Source organism: Felis catus, chromosome F2 (genome assembly GCF_018350175.1).
Source record: "Felis catus isolate Fca126 chromosome F2, F.catus_Fca126_mat1.0, whole genome shotgun sequence".
Classification (NCBI taxonomy): domain Eukaryota; kingdom Metazoa; phylum Chordata; class Mammalia; order Carnivora; family Felidae; genus Felis; species Felis catus.
The window spans coordinates 62,665,933-62,691,321 of NC_058385.1; the positions used below are offsets into that span (position 1 = coordinate 62,665,933).

Sequence of the window (25,389 nt, forward strand, 5' to 3'; positions counted from 1 at the left end):
CCCCTGCTGTTGTTTTCACAGAAGAGACCAGAATGTCATGGGCGTCTTAAGAATAGGATAGCCCAATGCCATCTCTAAGTCCCAAGAGTCAAAACATATTGATAAAATGGTGATCAGGGTTACAGGATTTTGAATGATATCTTCTGTAAATCAGCCTGGCTACTCATTAAAGATCCCACAATGGATGAGCAAGCCCACAGAGAAGAGGGAACCAGTGAGCTTCAGGATTGGCGGGTATGTGGTTAAGGGCACAGTTGTGTGCACAAATATGAAACCTAAAACTTATTCCCAAGGAAAAAACAGCAAAGAGAGACTTAAAATGTAGAAAGGAGTTAATTGACACAAAAGAAGGATACTCAGGTTAAAGTGAAATGAAAGAAACTCAGCCTAACTGAGATCAATGTATTTCAAAGCAAATTGGATATAAAGAAGGTTTGCAGTGGTTTATACTATAAAGAGAAAACATAGCCTTCCCTTGGCAAAAACACAAGAAAATAGGTATTAGGTGTGAGCAGCAGGCACAGGTTTGGGGTTGGAAATTGTGTTTATCCTAACTAGAGTCAAAAAAAACAGGGCAAGTTTCAGGCAAATAGCAGCAAACCCTATCTTTGGGACAATCCTTCAGCAAGGCAAGAGGACAGAAACAGTGAAGACGAAGATAGAGGTTTCCAGGCTGAAGAGCATTACTCATCCCTGGCAGAGAGAAATTAAGGAGAAAATTGTGTGGGTCAAGGACATGGTGACTCGTATACCTAACACAGAGGTTGCAGGCTGGCAGCTGTAGTCTGCGTCTGGCCCAGAGACAGCTTCTACTCATCCTGTTACACACTTAGATATGTGTTAGTTGATAATATTTCAAAACCGAGAGATTTCACATAGGTCAAGATTTTTAGCCTCGAAAAAATGGGAAGATCTGGCAAATCAGTGCACAGATTTCCACAGAGCAACAGTTACGTGGATCTGAGCGGCAGCAGCTGCCCTCTGGACAAAGTATGCCTTCACCAATTCATCAGATGCCACACCTCACACCTGCTTCGTTCACTCACAGACCTTAGCCACTTGGCCTCTTGAGACATTGGAGTTGCTGAAGGAAACCCTGACTTAGGGTGAGTATGACAAAGGCTGTGTGTCATTTGTGTAGAGTGATTAGTGTGTATGTGTGTGTTCATTTTTATACATCACAAACAATTACCAAGCATCTGTTATGCACTGAGCTAAATATAAGGAGAGACCCAAAGACAGCAGACCTAGACTTTGCTTTCACAGAACTTATGGTCTGGTAGAACTTCACTGTGTGCAAACTGTAGTGTTATGTAAGCTACGACTGGTGTAGCTAAAAGGTCATAGGAACTCAGAGCAGGTAAAGACTGCTTCAATCTGAGCAAACATCAAGGAAGGCTTCATTAGGAGATATTTTTCTAAATTAATGGTTTTATTTTTAAATGCCTCAGGGATTTAAGAACTTCGTACAGGTGGTGGTTAATATAGGGACACCTGATCCTGGGTAAACTCCACTGATACTATGATACCAAGGCAAACCCATTGTTGATTGAGTAGGTCAGAAATCTAGTGGCACAGTGCTTCGGTTGACCCTGACTTTGGCATACATGTCTTTACACACAATAGTAATGTCTCTAGACTTGCTGAGTGGCCATTACTCTTCTGCATCCTTTTAATGAACTGCTTTTTACAGTTTGTTTCACATCCATTTGCAAGCCAGTAAGGGTCTCTCGCTTTGAGTGGGAGAACTAGCTTCTCGATCAAATGTGAGGTCGTGCTCTTTAACAATGTTAGCAGTAGTCACATATTTCAATTGTTTTGCTTCATCAGTGACAGCTAGGGAAAAAACCTTGTGACCGCTGTAGGTTTGATTCAAAGCCATGCTGAGGTCACTTTGCGTAGTCCCATTTAGGCTTATCTCTTAACTCAGTATTTTCTTTTGCTCTTCTCTTTTTTCATAACCAGGTGTAGGTTTGAGAGACATGTGTGATGTTGTGAGAGAAGTGTTGTCCATAAGCCAGAATCACTGACAATCCTACTTCCTGTCACTGTATTTTAAAATAATTTTGTAGTAACAGAACTGTTTTTCCTACTTCTGTTTGCATGGGAGCAATTTAAAATAAGCTTACACTTCTGAAAATATCTCAGTTTATGAAGGGCAAATAATGACTCCGCTCCCTTCCCCTATGCCTGGGTAGAGTTTAGTCACACTGACCCTATATTCAGTCTCAGAGCCTCTGAACATGGCACTTTAGCCACAGTCAGAGGGATCACTCAGCTCCAGATGAAGCTGTTTGTCTTTTCTGATGAAGGGGCAATGCCATCAGAGAATGGAAGGAACTCTGGGTGGCATCATTTATTGAATACACCATGTGTCATGCCCTTGCTGGGCATTTCACCTGGATTTTCCCATAATCCCTACCCATTATTATCAAAGCATTTTAGAGATTACACTGGTTGCTAAGTCAAAGTAAATTACTGGAGACTGGGGGCAGGGAAAAAGATTTGTTTTACTCTTAGTAGGCATTAATGGAAAATCATTGACCCATAGAAAGCTCCGAAGTCTCCCTCCCTGCTCCCGCCTGTAACCTCCTCGCTGGGCATGGGGAGCTCCCTACTCCCTTCCAGCCGTGGTGGCACAGTGCAGTCATTTATCTTGACTGACTCTGAGTCAGGCACTGAGATCAGACCCTGTCTCCCCAGTGCCCACAGAGGTGCTGACACACGGCAGGTCCTCAGCTGACATCTGTTCCATGGCTAAGTAAAGTAACGCTTTTTCTCTTTACATGGTGAGGGGATATTGCCAGGAGTGACTCTCTCTCTCTCTTTGCAATGCAGTAGACTCCTCTCCTTAAAAAATGTTTAGAAATTTTTCTGATACTAAAAGCAATATATGCTCATGGTAGAATTATTGGACATTAAGGAAAAACTGAAATTATAAATCAAAAAAAAAGAAAAGAAAAGAAAAGAAACTAAGAGATTTAGCTTCCTGTTAAAAAATAACCAAGCATACCTATATGCACATTCATGGAAGATATCCAGGATATATTTTTGAGTGACAAAAAGAAAGTTTTAGAACTAAATATGTTCTGAATGTGACTCTAACATGACTCCATTTTCCTAAAATATTGTAAACATAAACTTGCCTAGGTAAGCATCAATACATTCTTGGGGGGAGTTAGTCTGGGATGAAGATTGAAGTATGTCAGGGGACTTTCCTTGTTGGCTTATATGCTTCTAGGTTATTTGAACAATCACATTCTACTTTTATAGTTATAATTTTTTAATTGTAAGTTTATAATTAAACAAAGCAATGTAAATCTCTTGTATCAGAGACAACCCATGTTAACATTTTTTGTCCTTCCGGTCCTTTTTTAAAAATTTTGATCACACTCTAGAAATTATTGTTTCAACTTTTTTCACTTATAATATCTTGAGTTTCTTCTCATGTCATTAAATATTCCTTAAAAACATTATTTTAAATTATTTAGTGTTTCATCACTTGAGTTTTTCATAATTTAACTATTCCTCAGGTATAGAACATTGAGATTGTTTCCAGGTTTCCTCAATAATAAAAAGTGACTCCATCAATATCCCTGGGACAGACTTTTCTGTTTGTATCTCTGTTTCATTAGGTCAGATTTCTGGAAGTGGAATCTCTGGGTCCACAAAAATGAGGACCTTCCATAGGTATTGCTGTAGACCTTCATGGCTGGGCATACTGAGCTTAATGGCCTTGGGTACTCAGAGACATAACGGTGTGGGGAAGACAAAGTTTTCCTCACATCTCTTAGGGTCCCTCACTGGATCTGAAAATTAAACTGATGAAGACAGATTAACAGGAGAAAAGCATATAAATTGTATTAAATTTTTGTATTGGACATGAGAGCCTTGACAAGTGAATGAAGACACAAAGAAATGACCAAAGTAGGGAGCTTTTATACTTTTCAGACAATAAATTTATGAGGAATTGCAAGACAAAGGGGTTTGTGTTCGATGTACCTCTGACCTTTGCACAGTGCAGGGATTGGGCGTGCCAACCCCCTATGCACTTGAAAATCTATGTATAACTTTGACTCCCTCAAAACTCAACTACTGATAGCCTGTTGTTGACCAGAAAGAATGCTTACTGATAACAAGAACAGTCAGCTAACATATTGTTTTATGTTATATGTATTACATACTATACCCTTACAATAAAGTAAACTGGAGAAAAGAAAATATTAAGACAATCATAAGGGAGATAAAATACGTTTAGAGTACCGTACTGTAAAAAATCCACCTGTAGATGGATCTGTGCAATTCAAACCCCTGTTGTTCAAGGGGCAACTGTAGTAAATGGTGAGGAAGTAACTAGGAAGATAAGGGTCAATTTAACAAGGTTTGTTTGTACAGATTTCTTGGCCCCCAGATTCCCTGTCTTTGGTAATAAGAATGTTTTCCCTTCTGTTACAGGGAGGGCACCTTTCACATGGGAGGTTTATCTCCCGCTTTCAGGAGGACAAAGGAGGCTCAGGGTGTCTTTCTTGTACCAACTATTAATTAAGTGCCTTCAATTCAAAATAATCAGTATGCCAAAGTGGCATATTTTGGGGTGACATATTCTGCTACCCTTCAGTAACACATGAGATGGTGTGCCTACAGGCTGGCTATCATTATATACTTCCCATTGGACGAGGCATATGTGAGGTCCAACTGCTGTTACATGATCTGGCCATGTTCATGATGAAGGAAGAGGTCACATCAAGAACCCAGAAGTATATCCTTAATAGCAGTGTGGTTGTGATGCTAGAGGTACAAAAACAGAACGTTTTTCCTCTGGTCTTCCTGTGACCCGGCGGGACCCACTTTTCCCAATGTCCTAACTAGTGTTCTGTTAGATTGTAAATGCTTCAATTTCACCTTCCTCACCATTTACAGTTTTCACTACCTGTTTTTCAAAAGCTTCCTCAGCATAGAGTTTATAATTTAAAAAACAACTTTGTCATCTGGTGAGAATATTATTATTTTAATAATTTTTGAATTATATAGGCAATGAAAGTTTTGTTCAAATGCTTATTGATAATTTATATTTCTGAGAGTTAGCTATTTAAGTCTTCTATTTTTTCACTGGAGGTTTCTCTTATTGAGTTACAAGAACTAATTATATATCATAAATATTAATCTTTTGTCTATCTTAAACATTGTAAATATTTTCTGTTATCTATGATTTTATTTACAATGTTTCATAAATATTTATGTGACAAATTCTATTAAAATGCTCCTTTGTGCTTTCTGCTTTTGGGCTTAAAAAGTCTTTCTCTACCAATATTCCCTACATAATCTATTTTCTCTGGGTCTTGCTTATTTTTTACATTTCACTCTTTAATTCCACTTGGATTTCATTGTGATTTATGTGTGAGATGAGTATCTAACCTGACATATTTTCCCCCAAATAATCCATCTTCTAACTTCCAACCCTCTACCCCATTGCCCAGGGAGCTAGATCACAGTATAGACAATTCATTGAAAAGAAAGAAATAATCAAAAAAGACCACCTTTCCTAGTGCCCACCATGCAAGAGAAGGGGTGCCCACTTTGGTTTTGTTATTCAGAGAGTCACTTAACATACCACTCAATTTTCTAGAAAGAAAGCTTTTCAGGTTGCCTTGAGGCCTCATTAATTCTAGAGAGTAAGTAGTGGTACTTATCGCCTTTATGCTGTTGAATATTATTTTTTCTGGCTTAAGATGTGACTTTTTTCCTTTTGCTTTAATTCCCATAGTCACCCATCATACTCTTCTAAAAGAGGTGGTTAAAATTGACTTCTCCCTTCCCCAGTCCCCTGGAATAGAAGCCATGCTTTCATGATAAATTGCACAGGAGAAACAAAAAAGGCAGCAGGAGCTGCTTGGACCCAAATGAGAGTGGCTTCTGGCTCTGCTTCAGTGACTTTGTTCCACATTTCTTTCTGAACTCAGACAAAAGTGATAATGAGAGTTTAATCTCCAGACTTGTGCCATCAGCTGTTTATCTTCTTTAGACTATTTGAATTCCTACAGGGCCACAATTTCAGCCACTAGAAACAGGACTTTCATGGTAGTTCTTCCCCCGGGTGGAAATAATCAGAGGGTAAAAATCCAAGGTCTGCCATATTTTCCAGCTGTGATCCTATGTATTTTCACCATTTTGAAAAGACTGAGGGTCTAAGTCAAGCTTAATGGGAGTGAGATGAAACAGAGAAAGAATGTATTCTTCAATTTACTGGAACTCAGCTATCCTTATGGCATGATATTCAGTATCTTTGTGGATGCTGCCACTCTGATCTTTCCATTGCTCTGGGTTTTCCTCTCTCTTTCATTGTAGAAGCTGGCATGTGCGTTGTCGTATCTGCTATCAGGCTTCAGCAAAGTCATGTATATGTTGCCCATGGGCGTGAACGCATAAGAACTAAGGATTCTTTCAGTGGACTTCTTCCTTGAAGTAGGTAAAGAGTAGTACGGTCAGAAGGAGTAGTAAGGTCCAGCAAGTGCTTTTCTAACTTTTTTTTAAAGCATTAAAACCATTTTTCCAAAGTTTTATGAAAATAACAGTCTTAATTACATGATGCTTGGGATACAGATAATGCCATATTTACATATTTGTTTAAACCAAATTAAATCTGGCTTCCAACCTCTTCTTGCCAATATGGATAGAAATCCACCCTTTCTCTTGCTTTCTCTGGCTCTCTTGTATTTGATAAAGCTCTGGGGCTAATATGGCCCTAGCCATCCCTTCACCGTGGCTAGTGCTGCCCTGACTCTCCACCATGGTGCCGTAACCATCAGGGGAGGATGGTTTCTATCCACTTCATTTCCTTTTTTTCTGTTTCAACTATGAAGCATCTTGGCTGAGGTTTCTGAGGCCATGTACTGAACGCTAAGTTCTGATAAGGACCCACATTGCCAGCCCCTGATGAGAACTGGTTTCCCTCAAAGGAATTTGAAAAGGGCTTCAATAACAATAACAATAACAATAACAATAACAATAACAATAACAACAATAATAATAATAATAATATAAAAACAGCACCTGGGTGGCTCAGTAAGTTCAGCACCGGACTTCGGCTCAGGTCATGATCTCCCAGTCCGTGAGTTCAAGCCCCGCGTTGGGCTCTGTGCTGACAGGTCAGAGCCTGGAGCCTACTTCAGATTCTTTGTCTCCCTCTCTCTCTGCCCCTCCCCCGCTAGTGTGCTTGCTCTCTCCCTCTCTCTCTCTCTCAAGAATAAATAAACATTAGAAAAAGAAATGAAAAGCAAAGGGCTTCCACCATCATTATTTTATTCAAGTCCAGTGAACTCAATACCTTACAGCAGCTCGGAGCTGCCCTTACTGGGAGATTTTCTAAGACCTAAAGCCTCCATCTCTGTCCTCAGTGGTTCCACTTACTTTCAAATCACCTAGAGTTTAGAACTTCCAGTATCTCTGTAGGAGATGTTAGGATAATCTCCTGACCCTGACTCTCGGCGGGAGGAGTAGTGGACACAGGGATAGTAAAAGACGTTTTATCTCGCAACCTAGAAAATTAGGGAGTATAGACCTAGGAAATGGGGCCTGGCCATTGTCCTGAGATGTGTCACTAATAAATGTTTGGTTCCTTTATAATAGATTAGCCGAGAAAAAATATATATATACCCTAGTTTAATTTTCAAATAGGTGATAACTGTTAGGTTAAATTTTCAGCAAATCACCATGCTGACCTGTTATGACATGTTGACTGTCGAAGTGCAGAAAAGACAGAATTGTAGATGCTGTAGTGAAAGGAGGATTTGGCTTGAAGTTCTTCCCACTTGTGTCTTGAGAGTTCCTGAGTTACCTTGAGGAGCCCTGGAGGGTCCATGATCTCAATTTTTTTTTTTTAACGTTCATTTATTTTTGAGACAGAGAGAGACAGAGCATGAACGGGGGAGGGGCAGAGAGAGAGGGAGACACAGAATTGGAAGCAGGCTCCAGGCTCGGAGCCATCAGCCCAGAGCCCGATGCGGGGCTCGAACTCACGGACCATGAGATCGTGACCTGAGCTGAAGTCGGATGCTTAACCAACTGAGCCACCCAGGCGCCCCCATGATCTCAATTTAAAAGCCATTACTGTCATATGAGGAAAACCTCTCTTTAAAACCACACACACCTATCATGACATTTCTCACCTCAGAATGGAAGAATGGCTGAAGAGGGACAGATCCAACTCCTGTCTAGCCACCTTGGGTGTTCTTTGTAATGTGGTACCATGGGACATATTAGAGAATGGGAAGATTCGTCTGCAGGCATCCACTTTCCATATGACAGGCTCAGAGAATAAGGATGTCCTCTGTAACATTTTAGTTTTTCTGAACAGAAGCATATACTTTCTGTAGTGTACTCACTATGCATCAGGCAGGGTTTATGCACAACTGGAATTTATAGAGTGCTTACTATGTGCGGGGCACTTTTTCAAACACATCACAGGTAGTATATACTTACTTTTACTTATAAGTACTTAAATGTGTCAGGCATTGGTCTAAAAACTCAATGAACCTTAACTCATTCAGTCTTCAAAAGAACCTTCTAAATAGATACGATTATTCACCCGCATGTTCCAGATAAGGAAAATAGAGTATGGAGAGATGAAGAGAGCTGCCAGAGGCACACATCTAACCAGGGACTAAGCTGGAGTTCGAACAGTGACATTCTGGCTCCAGAGTTAAGTTTTGTTACTTCTCTACTATAATGATAATATTAATGATATGTTCCAAGCGTTAGTATTAATATACATATATTATCTACTTTATTGAGATAATACACATTTTATGAAAATCAATCAGTATATAGAAGAATGTATACAAGAAAGCCAAAGTCATTGGAAATCTCACAATTCTAGATACCCACAGTTAACATCCTCATGGGAATCTTTACAGGCATCTTTACATTTTATGTATGCACCATATGTATAATCATGCAATTTTAAGGTAAATGGACTAATACTAGAGGTACTATTTGTAACCTGCTTTTATCTGTTCATCAGTCAAGATATTTATGGAAAGCCTGACATTTATGAAGCAGTATGCTGAAAACAATATGTTGTCCGCATTCTCCTATTTTAAGGTACAGAAAGATTGATCATTTTGTGAATAATAAGTTGTATTAGTCAGGATAGGTAAGGTTATTCTGCAATAACATATCAACGGCTAGAACTCAGTTGGCTTAAGGACATAGGGATAACTTGTTCACATAATTGGCTGTGGATCTCGTGTCTGTCCGTAAATAGTGATTCAGCAGTCCATGTCTCTTCCATCTCGTGGATCTCATCTCCTTGTGAGACATCTGGGTCCTCAGCAGGGAAAGAGAATGCTTTTCCTGGCTTCAATCTAGAAGTGCAACAAAATACTTTGTTCTTGCTCTTCTGAGCATGTGGTGCCATCTGACTTCAGGAAGACTAGGACATGGATAGTCTCTGTGTGCCTTGGGAAGATGAGGAAATTCAGAAATTAGTGAGCTCTGGTAACATCTCCCTCATGGGGAGTCTGCTGTGTGAATGGACTATCATTAACCAATCTTCTCTTGATGGATATTTAGATAGTTACCATTCGTTCTCTGTTATAGATAATGCCATGGTGAATGTATTTGCCTGTGCATCATATAGTCAGATCCATTAACTCAGTTTAAATTCTTACAGGAGGAATCCCTGAGTCAATGATAGGAACATGATAGTTAAATAAATAGTTAATAATAGATACTAGATGCCACTCATCCCTACCTTTCTAAGTTCAACTGTGTAACACAGGGGCTTAACGCCCAGAAATATTTTCCAGATTCTCTTGATGTAGGGTTTTGTTTGGAATCTACCAATAAGAGGCATTCACACAAGAAAGAGGAGAAGCCATTCTCTAAAGCAGCAGTGGAGTTTTGCCTATGACTTTCAGACATCCTCTGGGAAGTCATCAGTCTCCAGGTGTCTTCCTGAGAACTATCTATTTCTGTGTTGCAGGAAACTGGGGTATCAGTGTGACTCCTTTATGATCCTGTACTCCCATTTTCCTGAAAAGGGCCTGTCTGATCTACACTTGTCCAGACTCCTAGGGTGTAAGGCTCAGAACAAGTGGCTTCTCTTCTCCCAATTTCACCGAGATCAATGCAGGACGCATTGCCAAATTGCTTTTCAGGAAGTGTGTACCAAAGAAACTTCCAGCAACAGCAATATCAGAATGGCATGTCTTCACACCCATGCACTAGGAACTGTCAGTATTTTTCAACTTTGGCACAGTAATAGGCAAAATGAGGAAAATTAATGATGGCTTATATTTGCATTTCTTGAGTTGAAAATGCTGTATTTTATGACTATTTGCTCTTCCTTTGTGAATTGTGTGTTAATATCTCTGGTGGTTAGGCCTCTTCTTTTCTTTAGCAAACTTTCTTAAAAGCTCTCCTCTTTAACGTAATACTTTTATTTGTCACTGCTTTTTGTGGACTTCCGGGAGCAATCATTTGTTTCGTTATATTAGATAGAGTCAGAGAAGTAAAGATCATATGCATGTGAGCAAATTACTAAATCTCCAAGTTGGGGAGTTGGCTGGATGTCCCATCAGAACAAAGAGGGGAACAGATGGGTTGTCAGGGTGATTCCTTCTCTCTGCACCCAGGAGGATAAGCACTATTACATGTGAAGAGTGTGTTACAATTGAAAGTATTTTGGATAAAAAAAAAAACCAAACTTTTAGAGCTTTCTAATGGCATTTGGGAAATGGTATTTCCCCTTTGTTATCTCCTTTCTCCAACTGTCCTCCTTTGGTCCTGGACTGCGGTACATCATGTCCTTGGGAAGGGAAGGAGGAAAGCTTTGTGAGTAAAAGGGGCCAGAGGAGTAAGTTCATGCTCTGTTGCTTCTGAGATACTGAAAACAAGGTGACTATCAGAGAGGGACATATTTTCCTTTTGATCCTGAGATGGAAAACCAGTCTGCTAAAGGTAGACTTTAAGCAAAGAGATTTGAGGAAAAATGCCTGATAATGATAGCCAGTTGGTCATAATTTGCTGAGAATGAGAAACTGGAAAGGGCGATACACAGGTTGGAAAAGGTTTAGACCTAGGAATGGAAATGAGGGTGCATCTTGTGTGACCAGTCTGTTTGATTGGCAATGACACATTCTGAGACAAAACCCACACTTATGGGGCGCCGGGGTGGCTCAGTCAGTTAAGCATCGACTCTTGATTTAGGCTCAGGTCATGATCCCAGGGTCATGGGATCAAGCCCTGTGTCAGGCCATGCTTGGTGCGGAGTCTGCTTTAAGATTCTCTCCCCCCCCCCCCCCCTGCCCCTCTCCTCTGCTTGCTCTCTCTCTCTCCCTAAAATAAAGAGATGTATATAGGAACTCCTGGGTGGCTCAGTTGGTTCAGCCTCCAACTTAGGCTCAGGTCATGATCTCGCGGTTCATGAGTTTGAGCCCCACATCAGGCTCTGTGCTGACAGCTCAGAGCTTGGAGCCTGCTTCAGATTCTGAGTCTCCCTCTCTCTGCCCCTCCCCACTCTCACTCTCTTTCTCTCTCTCAAAAATAAGTAATCATTAAAAAAAAGAGATATGTGTATATTTTGTTTCTTATAACATTTGAGGGATGTACAATGTCTTTTCTTAATTTTCTCTTACTGTGAGTCCTTGTGGTCTCTTCTACATTCACATGAGCATCGGAACAAGTTTTGCCAAATGTCATTTTAAATGTGAATGCTAATTTCTTGAACCTTACTTGTACCGAGTGTTATTCTGAAAACGTGGTTGTTCTCCAAACCGATCCCACTCCCCACTGGAGTTATTGGCTAGTCTTGGGAATGGGTGCCTTTGACCTTACCCACCCCTGGCACTTTCTAAGCACTTGGGGCTCTGGTGGTTCAGGACTCTGCACTGTGGCCCCACGTCAGTGTTCACCTTCTCCCACTCTGCCCCACATTAGAATTCCTTCCATCTCCCTTCCCTATGGTCATCAAAACTTCTATTCTTTCAGCTCCTATGCTGTTCGGATCCTCCACCTTACCCAAATAAAATCCACACTTCTCACTAAGGCTTACAAGTACAACTGATCTGGATTCCATCTCCTTCCATTTTCCTACTAGGCTTCAGCTACCCCCATTTCCTCAATGTTCCTCCAAGATTCCAATTATGCTCCTGCCTCAATGCATACTTATGTTCTCTCTGCCAGGAACATTCTTTCTGAGCCGCTCCCATGGCTCATTCTCTCACTTCATTCAAGTCTCTGCATAAACATTGCCTCTTCAGAGAAATATCACCACCCCACGCCCTATGCTACTTTATCTGTCCTCATTACACTTAACCATTTCCTGAGATTAGAGCATATATTCATTGATCTGGCTATTGTCTGTCTCCTGACCTAGAATGTGGGTTTCAGGAAGAGAGGGACTTCATCCACTGCATTCCCAGCCCCTAGAACTACACCTGGCACATGGTAGGCATTCGGTAAATATCTGAATGAATGAAGTGAGGTCAGACTAATACCAACAAACAGTAAAATCCCAGGAGACCAGTTGCATAGTAGCCCATTTGGTAACATAGTTGCATTGCAGCAACATCTCCTGGTGACTTGTGCTTAAGCCACACCCTAACTAGCATTTACAGTTTGCAAAGCATTTTCAAAAGTCCAAGCATTACATTGCTCAAAACAACCTCCATTTTTGTAGCTGAGGAAATTGAGATTCAGTGAGACCAAGAGACTTAGCAGCTAAGGTCACACAACTTGTTAATGACAGGGCTGGAATTCAAACCTTGGATTCCAGATTTCAAATCCAGGGCATTAAAAACAATAATAGCCACAGCAGCAAACAACAAGAAAGCCTCTACCAGGATGATCTCTCTCTCTCAAAGGGGAGAAGTTCCTACATTGCACATATGGAGGTTAGAATGGTATTTCATGTGACAGTGGTCTGGTTATCACTAAGTCCAATCATACGGGGGGAGTCAGTCCTTTATTTCTTCACTGCTTAAAGTATATCTCTAATGATCAGGCAAAAGTACTTTCACTTTCCAGAGTTTGTGATGTCACTGCACCTTCCATAAGCATATTTACATCCTAAAGCACGTGGCACTGTCTTGCTCATGACCAAGAGCAGCCACAACATAATGGCAACAACATCCATTGACCTCCTGCCATATATCAGACACTTTTCATCCATTACTTCTTTTTTTCTTAAGTTTTATTTATTTATTTTGAGAGAGAGAGAGAGACGGTGCAAGCAGGGGAGGGACAGAGAGGGAGAGAGAACAATCTGAAGCAGGATCTGCGCAATGCAGGGCTCAAACTCACAAACTGTGAGATCATGACCTGAGCCAAAGTCAAGAGTCGGACACTTAACTGACTAACCCACCAGGCGCCCCTTCATCTATTACTTCTAATCCTTACAACCACCCTGACATATTGCTTTCTGAATCTTATAAGTGACAAGAAAAGAAAAAAGGAAAGGCAAGGAAAGGAAGAGAAGAGAAGAGAAGAGAGAAGAGAAAAAAGAAAAGAAAAGAAAAGAAAAGAAAAGAAAAGAAAAGAAAAGAAAAAAGAAAAGAAAACCCTGGAGAGATAAGATAATTTTTCCCAAATCACAGTAACAAAGCGACATTGCTAATATTTTAACCCCTCTGACCCTAAGGCTGGGCTTCTAACCATCATGTTCAACTTTCGATCCTTTAGAAATAGACTCAATGCTGGTCACTGCAGATGCTGGCACAATATGAATATTCATAGCAACAACTCCTGATGACTACAGCTTTATATTCCATGGTAAAATGTTTCACAGTACCTACTGGACATGCATACATCATGTTTCATGAGTATTCCTTAAAGGTCTTCTTGTCATTATAATATCAGGAGTTGGGCTGCAAAAAGGTAGAGCATTTGGTAGTGTCTTGATTAAAATCTTCCTCTTTTTTGCCCAGTTGCAAAAAAAAAAGGTGAAGTTTTGTTGAGTATGTGTAGGTTGTAGAGAATGAGCATATCATGGCCTAAAATCCACCATGGTTCAATAAAACTCATCCAGAGAAATGTCTGCTCCAATCAGATAGAGTACTTAAGCCATTTATAATTAGATCCTCAGTCCTGTCACTGAATCTTGACAAACTTATAGGAGGTGGTGAAAAATAAGCTTTCATTTGTGCGGCAACAGCCTTTGTGTAAGTGGGGAAAAGGTGCCTGATTAAACAGAAGCTGAGAGGGTTCAGCAATGAGGAGTTGGGGGCGCAGCAAATGCATCTTGTTTGTTTGGTAGTATTTCTGTATTCCATTCCCAAAACAAAGCAGCAGGAGCTGAAAGTGAAACCTGACCAGCTGCCAAGTCATGTTTTCAAGGGCCACGGTCATCATTTGGCTCACCAACTACACCAGTCTCGCAGAACAATGCACAGATTATATGAATATCATACATGAGGAGGAGCAGAATGGGCGCTCCTTTGTCATATCCTCTTGGTTCTCACCACCACCCCCCCCAGGCTGATCTACCACTTTATTCTGATTGAGTGATGTAAGATGTTATTAATTTCATGGAAGGAAGCTTTTGAGTGAGTTAACAGAAAAATCAAAATAAATGATCATATATTATAACTCTTGACCTAGACTTTCTATAACACTTCCACAGAAAAAAATAAAGTGTATCTTATACCAGTTTCCTCTTAGTCTGAAGCTATGTCTGGAGCTATGAAGCACAGGGATAGTAGAAATGAGACAAGTCAGTAGGATTTCTGATATCCTCCTTGCCTTTTCTAGCTTGGATAACCTTGAATTTGAACTGGTTTTTTTTGTTTTTGTTTTTTTGTATTACTATAGGTCTTCTCTGCAACTGAGGTGCAAGGCATATCAAACCAATGAGAGAGATAAAAGCAAGACCAACTATTAGTGTTCCAACCCCAGAGACCGACTGTTAGCATATTCCAGTCAGGAGTTTCAATTTAGTTCTTTAAGATCTTGGAAGTTACCTTACTCTTCTGAAAGTATGACTTCAGGAAATGTGGAACATTCAGCTGTTTCCAAGAGCAAAGGAGCCCTTCAATGAAGCTTTTTGCAATGATGGGAATGTTTGATATCTGTGCTGTTCCAATTCAGTGGCCACTAAGTACACAGCCTTATTGAACACTCGAAATGTGGCTAGTATGACTGAGGAAGTGAATTTTTAATATAATGTAATTTAATTTTAATTTATTTACATTTAAGTGTAAAGAGGTGCATTTGTGGCTAGTGGCTACTGTTGGTGCACATTTAGATTGCTATCATTGCCATAAGCATACAGGCTCCTAGACTAATAATTGGAATTCTCATGCCTAAATCAAGTGAAAGGGTCAAATCTCATTTTCTCAAATGAAGACACATCATCATGGAGGCATTTTGTTCAAAACTATAGGTCTAGTTCTTTGCAGGACTCTTGAATAGGTCTGTCACTCTGGGTTGTCTTCATTTTCATCTCAGTTGGAGGGGAGAGGATGAGTATGTAAGTCTCCACCTGAGGGTGCGTTCCAGGATCTGATGGCAGTTTGCTATTGGAAACCTTCCTGGACTGAAATTTACTTGCATCTGAGGGTATGTAATATGCTACATACTTACCTGATTTTGAAATCCTTTCACATAATGTTTATATCCTGTGACTTACCACCAAAATTCTCCACAGGAAATAAATAAACAACCTTCTCAAAGTTACGGTTTTTCAAACAAAAGAAGGATATTGCTGTTTGGAATAAAATAGCAATTCTATGTGTAGCCATTAGGACTTCCCCAGGTATTTCCAGTTTACCCCCTTCTAGTTTAATGGTACTTCCAAGCCCTCTTATGGTCCGATGGGGCCATGTGGCCGTTCTGGCCAACGAGTTATGAGAAGAAGCCATGCGTGCCACTTTGGGTCGGGCATTTAATTGCTGAGGCAACACACCTCAGAGCTCTGTCTCTGCTGGCACAGCATCTGGCAATGGGCAAGTATGGTGCCTGCTCCATAGACTTGGGACCCTGAATGTTAGCATGAGCAGGAACCTCTTGGCAACTTGCAGTGGACATATAATATGGAAAAGAAATAAATCTTTGATTTTTCAAGTCAGCACACTGATACATGTCTAAACATGGAGCTAAAGCCAGGATTGTGAATAAAGAAAGACAGAAATCAAGGTAGCAACGGAACTAGCAGAAGGATGAATTCTCTGAAGTTGGATTCGAGTGATCCTGTGTTTGTCAACAACCTGCAGGACCCTGGATGAGGACATCAGGAAAGCTTGGAAACCTTCCTAAATTAGGCAATTTGTAGAGCCCTGAATGAAATGCTTCTAAAACACTTATCAGTGCAGCATTATTTGTAGAGTGGAAAAAAAAAAAGGTGGCTGAGGGTCTATGGTGGGGCTCAACAGCTTCAGAATAAATTGTTCCCATATCAGAGGGCCCTGCAGAGCAGTTGAAGATAAGATGTTGAATAAGCAGTCGTGTTTTCATATGCATTTGCAAATTTTGAAGGGGAATCTGAGTGATGGAAGAAAGATAAACAACCAGAGAAAGGATGTTGACAAAAATATACACTAATTTCATACAACTACCATTTCTCATCCCAAAACCTAGGCTCGAAATTTGTGTAACAATTCTTATATTGGGAAATCTAAGGGACTCTAAGGCATATGGTGATAACATCAGGGTTGTTTTTTTTTTTTAATATTAAACCCTAGTTTCATTAATATGACCTCTGAAAGGAATTACGTAAATTATCCTTTTCAATAAGAAAACTTATAAAAGTTGTTTCGTACCACATTCAGTTCTTCGGGTCCAACATATTCTTTTTTTTTTTTTTATGTTTATGTTTATTTTTGAGAGAGACGGAGCACAAGTGGGGGAGGGACAGACAGAGAGGGAGACACAGAATCCAAAGCAGGCTCCAGACTCTGAACTGTCAGCGCAGAGCCCGATGGGGGGCTTGAACTCACAAACCATGAGATCATGACCTGAGCTGAAGTCAGACGCTCAACCGACTGAGCCACCCAGGCACCCCAGGTCCAACACATTCTTAATGATTAATTACTATCGACAATACTAATGAATAATAATTATATTAGTATTTATTACTACAACACCATTACTAATAGAGCCAATTATAACAACAATGATAGTAATTAATGGCTTGTTTTAATGCTCTTTCTATTCGTCTGGCACTGTAGTAAATATTGTATATGAATGATCTCATTTAATCCTAACAACACTCTGATTTATATTTTAAGTAAAAGGAAAGTGTCCCTATGAGTTTGGGAAACTTGGTGTAGGCCCAACAGCTGGTATGTGGTAGAGCTTCTACATGAAACTGAGACTCAATGAATCCAAAGATTATGTTCTTAATATTACACACTGTACTTCTTTTTTTAGGGCTAACATTTAGAATATCAACTTTAATGTGACCTGTACCTTGATTGTATTTACCCAAACCTTTTACGTAGGAGCATCACAAATTAAAACTAATTGAAAAGCTAATTTGAAAGAAAAATTTAAATTCCTGCACCTGATTGCCAGATGAATTTGCTGACATCCCATTATCATAAAAGGTATAATGCTTAACGAAATTGTGAATGCCAAAATAAAAATGATGAACAGAGGTGATGCAATGATTTTTTTTAAGGGAGAAAGAATACCAAGGTCATGGTTTACTATATGTTCACATATGCAGCCTTCAAGGAGGCCTGCATGTGTTAGACTAGGGGCAGGTCCACCTGGGAATTTCTACTGCTTCATACAAGCCTTTCTGTGTTCACATACAATGGGTTAGCAGACAAATAAACCACTTTCTTGCACTGCCTCTGGGCAGTTATGAGACTGGGCAAGGTTCTGTACCTTCCTGGCTCTTTCACTTCACTCATTTGTCAAATGAGAGGGTCTGTTGGGCTAACTGTAAGCTCATCCCAGTACTGATATTCTCTTGTGTCTCTCCTTTGTATCCTGACATCACAAAACTATTTGGTTATGATAGCTGGATTCATAAATATGCCAGCCAAGAATTTTTCTGGAGAACCAAGTCGTAAGGGCTATGTGGTAGATTTAAATTGTGTCAGTTTAGCTAATCTGGAACTAGAATTCCTGACATTCCCTTCCATGAATAGCTCCAGACTGAGGTGAGTCACAAAAGACTTCTGCACCAGATTTGGGAGGCGGGAGTGAAGCAATAATGATACTCCTTTTATGCTCAAGACATCAGTGCATGGTATGAAGTGGTGTTGCAGCTCATGGCTGTTGACATTTACCTGCTGGCACACCTTGTTGGCATGGGCAACTCCAGCCAGACTCCCTGTTTCCATTTTTCTGATTCCTGGGTCAGTTAGCCCCAGGACAAAGGACACCAGCTTCTCCTTCACATTATTCTCATCCTCAAAGTGAGAGGCTCAGAGGTGGTGAGACTTTGATATGGATTCTTGTCCATTCTCCTTGATTCCAGCCCATTCTTACAGGGTTCCTTTTGAGCTTGCTTTCCTCACTGCATATTCTCCTCCCATTCCCAGATGCCAGACCAGCTGACTTCCCTTTTTGAAAAGCCATAGCTCAGTAGATGCTTTAACCCACAATCATCTAAGATCAAATCCCTATAATAAATCCCTTATTATATAAATCTTCTAGTGGCTGCGCTTCTCTGATCTAACTGTGACTAATACAGGTTGCCTAAACAGCTCAGAGAAGATAATTACATGGAGAAAATAGAATCTAGCAGAACTCTTGTCAGAGAAATAATGGATGTGATTGGAAGGATTTTTCTTAAGCCATTTGTCTAATGGGAGAACCAGGGTAACAATCCGTATTTACTAAGTTGCCTGTTAAGAAGAGGGGTGTCTAGTTCACTTAAAGGCTTTTGTATTTCTTCTGAATGGGGATGCAGTCAGGAAGCTAGGACTAAAGGCTTGGGAAGCAGTAGAGAATGAGGACATTACTCTTGGTGTTCCCGGTAACATAACCCCACTTCCTCATGCGGAGCTCAGAGCCATCGCTAAACACTTATCAAAAACTATGTTAGGTTTTAATGTTAGTTTTAACAGTAGCCAGTTATCCTCCTTATGAGAAAACTCTGTTATAAGCAAATGTAATGAGATGCATGGTGTATACACCATTCATTCATTCATTCTTCATAATATGCATACAGATTCATTCAATCATTCATTTACTATGTATTTAACATATGCCAGGTCTGATCTAGGTACTGGGGATACAATGTTAAACAAGATAGCAGGGTTCCTGTTTTCATGGATTTATCTAAATAGAAGTGATACGTTTTTTTTTTTAAGGAACAAGATAATTGTTGATAATGATAAGTAATATGAAGCAAATAGAACAAAGAGAGGGTCTGATTTTGACAGGGTGGTCACAGAAGGAGCACTGAGGTGAAGCGCCAAGTAATGGTCTCTGGAAGACCCGAATGAAAAGAAGGAGCTGATCATGTGGACATCTGGCACCTTGCAGAAGAAAAGCATATTTAAACTCCTAAGTGGGGGCAGGCATGGAGAGTTCAAAGAACAGAAGGAAAGCCAGAGTAGCTGGAGTATAGTGAATGAGGGAAAGAGAAGAAGATGAAGGAAATGAAGAATAACAGGTAGAAACAAAGACATGGAAAGGCTTGTAAACCATGGCATGGATTGTGAATTTCATTCCAGGGTCACCACTGGAGGTTTAGATTTTAGAAGATAATTCCATCCATACTGCTGAGAGTTGAAGAATGAAAATAGGGTCCAGCTAGTGTGTGATTGGCATAGCTGACTGGACTAAGATGGGCACTGTGGATACGGAGAAATGTAAACAGACTTGGATTTTGAATTAGGGCTGCCAAGACCTGGAGATGGATTGGATGTGGTGAGTGAGGGCGCAGAGCTTGCAAAGATGGCTCCCTGCATTTGGGGGTCAAGCCACTGAGCCAGTGTTTGCCATTTTCTAAGTTGGGGAAGGCTGAGGGAGAAACAGACATTGGGGATAGGGTAAACCATATTTATGTATGTATAAAAATACACTATTTATTACATGCTTCTAGTTTTATGCAACTTGAAGTTTGTTTCAGTTCCCATGGCCTTTGATGAAGAAATACATGCTGATTAATAGCAGACAGTGCCTTCAGTGTTGAATGTTTTGTTTCTGTGAAGAATAAGGTCCTTTCAAGAAGTTAAGTTTTGTTCCACCATCAGGGGTGTTCTCTCTGGGAAATTCTTCCCTGTGGTTGTCTATTCACAATTGTACAAGTTTCCATTCTGTGACATGGAAATCAGTGGCAACGCCCACTGGAATCAGCAGTAGGCATTTGCCTTTCGTGGCCATGAATTGTGCACTTTCACAGATCCTGAAGGGTTGGAAAAAAAGAGTCAGGACTAAGCAAAAAGTGGCTGACTCTGATTTCAAGGGTGAGCTTGTGTAAACATTTCTTAAGCATGATTCTTATTCTTAAACATTGGAGAATGGCTTTTATAATGAGGAAAAAAAAAACCTCTCTACCTCCCCCAAACATCAATGCTTATGTTTTGTTATTTGGCTTCTAAGAAACAAAATCTTTTGCTTTAAAGGGAAAGAGGTTATAGAAATTGTCATTTATCTTAAGGAAGACACTTATCCTGTTACTGGTTTCATGTTAGCCCACCATGGGTTTCACCAGGGAGGATCCCAGAGTCAATGAGGTTTGCCCTCCAGGTTTACAGTAATGGATTCCACCACAATGAGGCGGTTAGTAGCCGATAACCTCACTGTATTTAGCACTTGGAAATCTGCCGTAAACGAATTTTATACTGTTCTTCAGCTTTTGCAGTGTACAGGTTTATTTTTGGGGTGTTAAAGATAGACAAGGATTATGAAGAATCTTGTTTTTCATTTCTTCAGAGAAAGCTTTTGTTTTTTAAGTGTCACCTGATTATTTTGCCTTGGCGTGCACAGTCGTCCATACTGTAATGTGAACCCCACGCCAGCAGATGGCAGTCACACCACACTGCACTTTGGCATTAAGTGAAGTTTTAGAACACCAGGAATTTGTCCTGTTCATGGAGGGAGGGTCTGATGTACTCTGTGACTTGGTGGGAGGGGTAACTTGTATAGAGACTAATTCCAGTGAATCCACTACATAAACATATGAATTTGGCTTTGAATCTGAAGATATACTTAGTTGGAAAAGGAAACAAAATTGAGTGAAAAACAAAACAAAGCAAAGCAAAAAACCCAGAACACCACCAACAACAAAAATCCTTAAATAAATCTGTCAAAATGAGCTATGAGGTGAGCATCCCAAGGTCTTGGGCTTATTCTGGGCTTTGTTTCACTGATACGTGGATCAATATAATCATGGTTGAGGAGCTGGCATGAAAACATAATGGCCAAGAGAATAAGGCTGAGAACAACTGCGAAAGTATTTTATTTTCAGGAGGATTAACTGAGCTCTGGGTGGCTAGACAGGGTAGGGGAAAAACAAAAGAAACTCAGAAGTGAAATTAGAAATCTTAGAACTTTTCTTTCTTCCATAGAGATGATATTTCCAAAGGAGTTCTTTTTTTTTTTTTTTTACTTTTTTTTTAAATCTTTATTTATTTTTGAAAGAAAGAGTGTGTGAGCAGGAGAGGAGCAGAGAGAGAGGGAGACACAGAATCCGAAGCAGGCTCCAGGCCCTGAGCTGCCAGCACAGAGCCCGACGTGGGCTCAAACTTACGAACCGTGAGATCATGACCTGAGCTGAAGTCAGACGCTCAACCAACTGAGCCACCCAGGCACCCCCCAGAGGAGTTCTTTATAGGAAGAATAAGGGTTTTTCTCCAGCTGGAAGGAAGACATTGCATATGTAGCTATCATTCCAGCTTCTACTTCATTATGTTTTCCTGGATTTCTGCACTGCAACTCAGCTGGGTTTGGTCACTCTTCTTTCCCACCGGTTAAGTGGTTGCCTTGCTTTTTGTAGATGGTGAGCTGGCTTTGGGACAGGTGCAGGGGTTACATGGCATTAAGAGGACATTCCTATTTCTCCACCTGCAGTGTGGTTTCTGTGACTGAGCAAAAGTCACATTTTGTCTGTTTACGTTTGGTTTGTTTTTTTGAGTGTGTCTCACCAGACATCTGTGGGAACAGGGCTGTTTAAAGAAAATGCCACAATCCATTGTTAGGGAGAAGGCTTGGATCCCATGGAAGTGGACGGCACCGGGGCACAGGTTGGGAATTTCTGCAAATGTTTCTTTTCCCAGGAAGCTATTGAAACTAAGACTGTTGTTTTGACTCAACTTTTTAATGAGATCCTGGAATTCAGGGTGATAAAACTCTATCCACATAATTGTAGTGAAAAACTTTACAGATTTAAGCATAAAGGCATCAAGAGAGCCATTCACAGCTTCCTGGTTCTATTGCAACTCTCTCTGTCTGTTGAGGGCTTGCTTAGATTCCATTCCAGTAAGTGGATAGTTGCATGATCATCCATCTGTATGTGACAAGGGGTTGGATACTCAGTCTAGCTGGGGTACAGACAATCAGGGGGTGCATTACCTGTAGAGAATTAAAAAATGTAATGAAACTGACAAAAAGTTGGTCGGCTTTTAAATTATCGTCATGCCCAGTAATTCTTAAGCACTTTTCATTGAAAAAATATATGTATTTTTTCTGGTCTACTGATTTCCAAATACTTGCCATGATTGCAGCTGAGTTTCCATACATTTATGTATGCTTTAAATTGGCACACTTGGGGCATCTGGGTGGCTCAGTGGTTTAAGCATCTGACTTCAGCTCAAGTCATGACCTCATGGCTAGTTAGTTGGAACCCCGCATCCGGCTCTGTGCTGACAGCTCAGAGGCTGGGGCCTGCTTCAGATTGTGTGTCTCCCTCTCTTTGTGCCTTTCCCCTGATTGCTTTCTCTCTCTCTCTCTCTCTCTCTCTCTCTCTATTTCTCTCTCGCTGTCTCTGTCAAAAATGAATAAACGTTAAAAAAATATTTAAAAACATAAAAATAAATTAGCCCACTTAATTCACTTCTTCAATAAACATCCCATGTGGTAGTTAATTCAGAGAACTCCCAGCTATACTGTTGGCCTCCAACACACGTGTACTTGGCTACCAAGTTCATTTCAAGAGGAAGTTGGTAATGGCTCAGAGTCTTTTAAGCTTACTTCTGGGGCAGTTTATATTTCCAACTCTTGTGGTGCTATATATTCTTACTTTTGAACAGTACATTGGAAATAAAGATATCTGTATGTGTTTTTTTCTTTTCTGAATTATATATATTTTTTCTGGTGTGATAAAGACCTAAAAATAATTGCAAACAGCCAGAATCAGTTTAATGATGCAGTGAATACAACAAGCTTCAAACTTGTTCCTTGAAGACTGCTGCACAGAAATAGGGGGATAGGCTATTACATATGCAAAATGTAAGGAATTGGACATTTACATAGAAAAAGAAATCCAATTAGAAGAAAAGTTAACCAGAGTAATAACGAAAAGATACTTGTCTTACATTGTTGGAGAAATAACAAGACAGTATTTGAATATCATCCTTTTCATTAAGATCTGGATACTAGTCCTAAAGCAGAAAAAAATACTGAGATTTTACTAAATGTAATAGAAATTTAAGATGAATTTCTGGCGAAAGTGTTTCATGGGACTTTTTTGACAATGAAACAAAGACATGGACAGTATGCAGTTTCTGGAGTTGATTATGAAACAAGACTTTTATGGAGCTTTGCCAGGCTTACACTTACGTTTAGGAGTTTTCTTAGCTGTTTGTATATCTGTTCCTTAATGTAGAAGAAACTTTATGACATTAAAATTACGGGGCGCCTGGGTGGCACAGTCGGTTAAGCGTCCGACTTCAGCCAGGTCACGATCTCACGGTCCGTGAGTTCGAGCCCCGCATCAGGCTCTGGGCTGATGGCTCAGAGCCTGGAGCCTGTTTCCGATTCTGTGTCTCCCTCTCTCTCTGCCCCTCCCCCATTCATGCTCTCTCTCTGTCCCAAAAATAAATAAACGTTAAAAAAAAATGAACATTAAAATTAATTTAAAAAGTGTTCTTCCATTAACTCTCATCGAACAGATGACAAAAAAGGTCTTTATCGTCTATTCAACAGAAATATGTAAAGAAAATTAATTTTGACAAAATCATTGATAAGTTTGTAGAATGTTAAGGCTAGAAAAATGGAAACTATAATTTTATTGTTTATTACTACAATAGATCGACATTTAGGTATAAAATTTTCCCCTCTGAAAAGTACAGTGATGCAGTGAAAATAATTAACCTACTACCTTTTTTCCTTATGTTGTCATATTTATTTTACTTTGTATTAAAAAACTTAAGACATAATATATAAAAAGTTTTATGAAGTAAAAAATTCATCCCGCTTCTATTTTCTAACTTTTTTTTTTCACTTCATGATATAAGTGTTACTCAAAATGTTAAAAATGTGTTGAAAATGATCCTTCGGATGCCAAATATCTTTCTCCATATTTATGGGTCACAGTGGGCTCTGTTATAGTAACACAGAAACTCTGAAATCTCAGTGGCTTAACCCAACTAACATTTGTGGCTTGTTAGCACAAAAATCAAACATGGAAGTTCCTGACTGATGGCGATCCTTGGTGCCAGAGACTCCAGGAACCATCATCTTGGGCCTCTGTGAGGTTTGCTACCTGATTGCTACCTCTTCCAGGTTCAGAGTTGGTTTGGTTACCGTCCTGCTAATAGATGGAGAAAGAGATATAGAGGACAAGAGAATGCTGAAGATTAGGCAAGACATTTTATGGACAAGCCTGGAAATAGCATATATCACTTCCATCTTCATCCAGTTGGCCAAATCCAACCAACTAGAACCAAACTATCAGCAAAAAAGGCTGGGAAATAGAGTCTTCCTGTGAGACAAGGAAGAGGGAACAGGATCGGTGAGCATCTAGACAGCTCAGTCACTCTATCTGTGATCAAGCTGCTACTCCTGCACCTTTCTACCATTGCAATAGCTTATTAAATGGTGTCTGTGCATCTCTCCCTGTTCTTAACATGCAGTGAAATACCACTAGACAGTCAATGGATTTCAAACCAAGGAAGTGAACTGCTTTTTTCCAAATGAAATATTCTATGCAATTCAGGATGTTAGAAATAGATAAATATATAGCTGTTCTGGCTGGAGTAGGAATGAACCGTCAGAAATATTATTTAAATGGTCTTTCTGTTAACTTACACACACTTCCCCTTTCTACCCACTGAGCCATTACTGAGACCCTAAGTCACTTTTGTGTAATTCCTGGGTTCTGATGAACAGAAGTTGGGAAGCATTGCAATAAGCAAAGTGAAGCTTTTGAACAGGGAGTGTTGTTTTGAGAGATTAAAGTTTAAACTCTGGCATGTAAGGCTGCTACACCCTACCCAATACTTCTCAACTTTATCTTATTCGACTCTACTCTTAATGTTTCTTAAAAGTTTT

The 25,389-nt window shown here is 40.0% G+C and overlaps 1 long non-coding RNA gene across 6 annotated transcripts in view; it reads left to right on the top strand.

Annotated features, from left to right (window-relative positions):
* The window catches only part of LOC109496181, a 255,448-nt gene that overhangs the window by 75,556 nt on the left and 154,503 nt on the right, over positions 1-25,389 (top strand). The window lies entirely within an intron of this gene.